A 7,103-nucleotide genomic window follows, 5' to 3' on the forward strand; every position below is an offset into this window, starting at 1 on the left:
AGAGACCTCCCAGCTCCACGTAATATCAAATGGCGAAAATCTCCCAGAGATCTGCATCTCAATGCCAAGACCCAGCTCCACTCAACGACCAGCAAGCTACAGTGCTGGACACCCTATACCAGGTAACTAGCAAGATAGGAACACAACCCCACCCATTAGCAGAGAGGCTGCCTAAAATCATAACGTGGTCACAGACACCCTAAAACACACCACCAGACATGGACCTGCCCACCAGAAAGACAAGATCCAGCCTCATCCACCAGAACACAGGCACTAGTCCCCTCCACCGGGAAGCCTACACAACCCACTGAACCAACCTTAGCCACTGGGGACAGACACCAAAGACAATGGGAACTATGAGCCTGCAGCCTGTGAAAAGGAGACCCCAAACACAGTAAGATAAGCAAAATGAGAAGACAGAGAAACAGCAGATGAAGGAGCAAGGTAAAAACCCACCAGACCCAACAAATGAAGAGGAAATAGGCAGTCTACCTGAAAAAGAATTCAGAATAATGATAGTAAAGATGATCCAAAATTTTGGAAATAGAATGGAGAAAACACAAGAAACGTTTAAGAAGGACCTAGAAGAACTAAAGAGCAAACAAACAATGATGAACAGCACAATAAATGAAATTTAAAATTCTCTAGAAGGGATCAATAGCAGAATAACTGAGGCAGAAGAACGGATAAGTGACCTGGAAGATAAAATAGTGGAAATAACTACTGCAGAGCAGAATAAAGAAAAAAGAATGAAAAGAATTGAGGACAGTCTGAGAGACCTCTGGGACAAGATTAAATGCACCAACATTTGAACTATAGGGGTCCCAGAAGAAGAAGAGAAAAAGAAAGGTACTAAGAAAATATTTGAAGAGATTATAGTTGAAAACTTCCCTAATATGGGAAAGGAAATAGGTAACCAAGTCCAGGAAGCACAGAGAGTCCCATACAGGATAAATCCAAGGAGAAACACACCAAGGCATATTAATCAAACTATCAAAAATTAAATACAAAGTATTAAAAGCAGCAAGGGAAAAACAACAAATAATATACAAGGGAATCCCCATAAGGTTAACAGCTGATCTTTCAGCAGAAACTCTGCAAGCCAGAAGGGAGTGGCAGGCCATATTTAAACTGATGAAAGGGAAAAACCTAAAACCAAGATTACTCTACCTAGCAAGGATCTCATTCAGATTCGATGGAAAAATTAAAACCTTTACAGACAAGCAAAAACTAAGAGAATTCAGCAGCACCAAACCAGCTTTACAACAAATGCTAAAGGTACTTCTCCATGCAGGATACACAAGCGTAAGAAAAGACCTACAATAACAAACCCAAAACAATGAAGAAAATGGTAACAGGAACATACATATCTATAATTACCTTAAATGTAAATTGATTAAATGCTGGAACCAAAAGACATAGACTGGCTGAATGGATACAAAAACAAGACCCATATATATGCTGTCTACAAGAGACCCACTTCAGATCTAGGGACACATACAGAATGAAAGTGAGGGGATAGAAAAAGATATTCCATGCAAAGGGAAATCAAAAGAAAGCTGGAGTAGCAATTCTCATATCAGACAAAATAGACGTTAAAATAAAGACTATTACAAGAGAAAAAGAAGGACACTACATAATGATCAAAGGATCAATCCAAGAAGAAGATATAACAATTGTAAATATTTATGCACCCAACATAGGAGTACCTCAATACATGAGGTAAATGCTAACAGCCATAAAAGGGGAAATCGACAGTAACACAATCATAGTAGGGGACTTTAACACCCCACTTTCACCAATGGACAGATCATCCAAAATAAAAATAACTAAGGAAACACAAGCTTTAAATGATACATTAAACAATATGGACTTAATTAATATATATAGGACATTCCATAATTAATATATATAGGACATCCATCCAAAAACAACAGAATACACTTTCTTCTCAAGTGCTCATGGAACATTCTCCAGGATAGATCATATTTTGGATCACAAATCAAGCCTTGGTAAATTTAAGAAAATTGAAATCATGTCAAGTATCTTTTCTGACCACAACGCTATGAAGACTAGATACCAATAACAGGAAAAAATCTGTAAAAAATACAAACACATGGAGGCTAAACAATACACTACTTAATAACCAAGAGATCACTGAAGAAATAAAAGAGGAAACCAAAAAAATACCTAGAAACAAATGACAATGAAAACACGATGACCCCAAACCTATGGTATGCAGCAAAAGCAGTTCTAAGAGGGAAGTTTATAACAATACAATCCTACATTAAGAAATAAGAAACATCCCAAATAAACAACCTAACCTTATACCTAAAGCAATTAGAGAAAGAAGAACAAAAACACCCCCAACGTTAGCAGAAGGAAAGAAATCATAAACATCAGATCAGAAATAAATGAAAAAGAAATGAAGGAAACAATAACAAAGATCAATAAAACTAAAAGCTGGTTCTTTGAGAAGATAAACAAAGTTGATAAACCATTAACCAGACTCATCAAAAAAAAAAGGAAGAAGACTCAAATCAATAGAATTAGAAATGAAAAAGGAGAAGTAACAACTGACACTGCAGAAATACAAAGGATCATGATAGATTACTACAAGCAACTCTATGCCAATAAAATGGACAACCCGAAAGAAATGGACAAATTCTCAGAAATGCACAACCTTCCATGACTGTACTAGGAAGAAATAGAAAATATGAACAGCCCAATCACAAACACTGATATTGAAACTGTGGTTAAAAATCTTGCCACAAACAAAAGCCCAGGACCAGATGGCTTCACAGGACAATTCTATCAAACATTTAGAGAAGAGCTAACACCTATCCTTCTCAAACTCTTCCAATATATAGCAGAGAGAGGAACACACCCAAACTCATTCTACGAGGCCAAAATCACCCTGATACCAAAACCAGACAAAGATGTCAAAAAGAAAGAAAACTACAGGCCAACATCACTAATGAACATAGATGCAAAAATCCTCAACAAGTACTTGCAAACAGAATCCAACAGCACATTAAAAGGATCATACACCATGATCAAGTGGGGTTTATCCCAGGAATGCAAGGATTGTTCAATATATGCAAATCAATCAATGTGATACCCCATATTAACCAACTGAAAGAGAAAAACCATATGATCATCTCAATAGATGCAGAGAAAGCTTTTGACAAAATTCAACACCCATTTATGATAAAAACCCTGTAGAAAGTAGGCATAGAGGGAACTTTCTTCAACATAATAAAGGCCATATATGACAAACCCACAGCCAACATCGTCCTCAATGGTGAAAAGCTGAAAGCATTTCCACTAAGATCAGGAACAAGACAAGGTTGCCCACGCTCACCACTCTTATTCAACATAGTTTTGGAAGTTTTAGCCACAACAATCAGAGAAGAAAAGGAAATAAAACGAATCCAAATTGTAAAAGAAGAAGTGAAGCTGTCACTGTTTGCAGAGGACATGATACTATGCATAGAGAATCCTAAAGATGCTACCAGAAAACTATTAGAGCTAATCAATGCATTTGGTAACGTAGCAGGATACAAAATTAATGCACAGAAATCTCTTGCATTCCAATACACTAATGATGAAAACTCTGAGAGTGAAATCAAGAAAATACTCCCATTTACCATTGCAAAAAAAAGAATAAAATACCTAGGAATAAACCTACCTAGGGAGACAAAAGACCTGTATGCAGAAAATTATAAGACACTGATGAAAGAAATTAAAGATGATACAAATAGATGCAGAGATATACCATGTTCTTGGATTGAAAAAATCAACATTGTAATAATGACTCTACTACCCAAGGCAATCTACAGATTCAATGTAATCCCTATCAAACTACCAATGGCATTTTTCACAGAACTAAAACAAAAAATTTCACAATTTGTATGGAAATACAAAAGACCCTGAATAGCCAAAGCAATCTTGAGAAAGAAAAATGGAGCTGGAGGAATCAGGCTCCCTGACTTCAGGCTGTGCTACAAAGCTACAGTAATCGAGACAGTATGGTACTGGCACAAAAACAGAAATATAGATCAATGGAACAGGATAGAAAACCCAGAGATAAACCCACGGACACATCGTCACCTTATCTTTGGTAAAGGAGGCAAGGATATACAATGGAGAAAAGACAGCCTCTTCAATAAGTGGTTCTGGGAAAACTGTACAGGTACATATAAAAGAATGAATTTAGAACACTCCCTAAAACCATACACAAAAATAAACTCAATATGGATTAAAGACCTAAATGTAAGGCCAAACACTTTCAAACTCTTAGAGGAAAATATAAGGAGAACACTCTATGACATAAATCACAGCAAGATCCTTTTTGACCCACCTCCTAGAGAAATGGAAACAAAACCAAAAATAAACAAATGGGACCTAATGAAACAAAAAAGCTTTTGCACAGCAAAGAACACCATAAACAAGACGAAAAGACAACCCTCAGAATGGGAGAAAATATTTGCAAATGAAGCAACTGACAAAGGATTAATCTCCAAAATTTTCAAGCAGCTCATTCAGTTCAATATCAAAAAAAACAAACAACCCAATCCAGAAATGGGCAGAAGACCTAAAGAGACATTTCTCCAAAGAAAATATACAGATTGCCAGCAAACACATGAAAGATGCTCAACATCACTAATCATTAGAGAAATGCAAATCAAAAGTACAATGAGATATCATCTCACACCGGTCAGAATGGCCATCATCAAAAAATCTACAAACAATAAATGCTGGAGAGGATGTGGAGAAAAGGGAACCCTCATGTACTGTTGGTGGGCATGTAAACTGATACAGCCACTGTGGAAAACAGTATGGAGGTTCTTTAAAAAACTAAAAATAGAACTACCATACAACCCAGCAATCCCACTCCTGGGCATATACCCTGAGAAAACCATAATTCAAAAAGAGTCATGTACCACATTGTTCATTGCTTCTATTTACAATAGCCAGGACATGGAAGCAACCTAAGTGTCCATCAACAGATGAATGGATAAACAAGATGTGGCACATATATACAATGGAATATTACTCAGCCCTAAAAAGAAACAAAATTGAGTTTTTTGTAGTGACTTGGATGGACCTAGAGTCTTTCATACAGAGTGAAGTAAGTCAGAAAGAGAAAAACAAATACCGTATGCTAACACATATATATGGAATCTTTAAAAATATATATGGTCATGAAGCACCTAGGTGCAAGATGGGAATAAAGACAGATGTACTAGAGAATGGACTTGAGGACATGGGGAAGGGGAAGGGTAAGCTGGGACGAAGTGAGAGAGTGGCATGGACATATATACACTACCAGATGTAAAATAGATAGCTAGTGGGAAGCAGCCGCATAGCACAGGGAGATCAGCTTGGTGTTTTGTGACCACCTGGAGGTGTGGGATAGGGAGGGTGGGAGGGAGTGAGACGCAAGAGGGAAGAGATATGGCGATATCTGTATATGTATAACTGATTCACTTTGTTATAAAGCAGAAACTAACACACCATTGTAAAGCAATTATACTCCAATAAAGATGTTAGTAAATAAATTAATTAATTAATTAAAATAGCTACTGTTCCAATCTGCTACCACCTGTCATTTTCATCATTGCCATTAAAGGGAATGTTGAGCAGAAGTGTCTACTTTATTGAGGCATTCAAAGGGCGCAAGAGGCTAACCGTAGTAATCTCTGCTGTTATTACAAATACCCAGATCAATCTGCGTTACGAAATAAAGTCCTCTTATTCAGTGGCAACTCTGTCTTCTAAATCCACGTTAACCTAGTGTTGTATTTGGCAGGATAGAGTCACATTTTCAGTTGGCATCATTTTACTATTCAAGCTTTGTGCAGAATTTTTCCCTGACATGAGTTATAGTAAGTGTTTACTTTCCGCCAAAGAAATACAATCTCCTTGTCTAAGAATTTACTCAGTGAGCAGACCATAGGGCAGAGGAAACATCAGCCCTGCACAATGTTTTTCATGCTTAAAATGTAGCCCAGAAGTATACAAATAAATAAAATAGCAGCTGTCCATTGACCCAGCAGGCTCAATGCACCAGTCATAATATAGTCAGCAATAGCTCGAAACCCTGAGAACATGATTTATTTTAAATAGTCTACTCTCAGTTGTTCCTGGTAATGGGAGAAAAAGATGGGCATGGCTCATTAAGTTGAGAATATGATTTTAAAAGACTCATGTGTACTATTAGTTTGAAATGTTTTCTTCCTCATGTTATTTTCTGGAGTTGTTTTCAAATAGGAAAACTAGTATTTTAGTCCTTGTGTTGCTCTTCACTAGTATAGACTTTAAATCTAGGGATTACAATTAATTATTAAAGAAATGATCAGAGTAGAAACAACAGGGGAAAAAAGGCAGCTGAGGGGTAAGATAAGAACTACTTTAGGTTTATCAGTCCAATTTCCAATTTAAGTAACAATATTGGCTTCCTATTGCTGCTATAACAAATTACCTCAAATTAAATGGCTTAAACAATACAAATTTATCATCGTACAACCCTAGAGGTCAGAAATCCTACATGATTCTCATTGGGATAAAATCAAAGTATTGGCAGGGCTGCATTCCTTACTGGAGGCCTCTTTTCTCCAGAAAACAACCCCGTCTTCCCTGATGGCCCTCAGGTGCTCCACTGGTCTCTGATGCCATAGTCTTTGCTTGGTTATTTTTCAGTCCATACTTTTGGCTAAAATAATGCTCAAGGGAAGCAATAGTCATAATTCTCTAAGAGAAGTTCAGGAGGGCTAACTAAAGCCCTTCTATCCCTGGCCATCCTGTTCTGCTCCTTAACTTGTTTCACACGTACCAAGTTGGCGCACAATGCACTACACAAACATCTTCCGTAACATCTCAGTTATGGAACAGGAAGGGGCCCTGTGCTCTTGGATTTCCCCCTCATTTATTTCACACTCATCCATAGGCTTTTTCCTAGGTGGAGGAAACGTGCATCTACTACTCCATTTTCCTCTATTTCCTTTCTTCTTTTCCCCACTGACTCTAAGAGCTGTAACTTAAATAGCTGTCTTTTTTCAAGCAGCATCCTCTTGACTTAAGCTTAATAACAAGAAGAG

This window comes from Orcinus orca, chromosome 7, assembly GCF_937001465.1.
Source record: "Orcinus orca chromosome 7, mOrcOrc1.1, whole genome shotgun sequence".
Taxonomy (NCBI): domain Eukaryota; kingdom Metazoa; phylum Chordata; class Mammalia; order Artiodactyla; family Delphinidae; genus Orcinus; species Orcinus orca.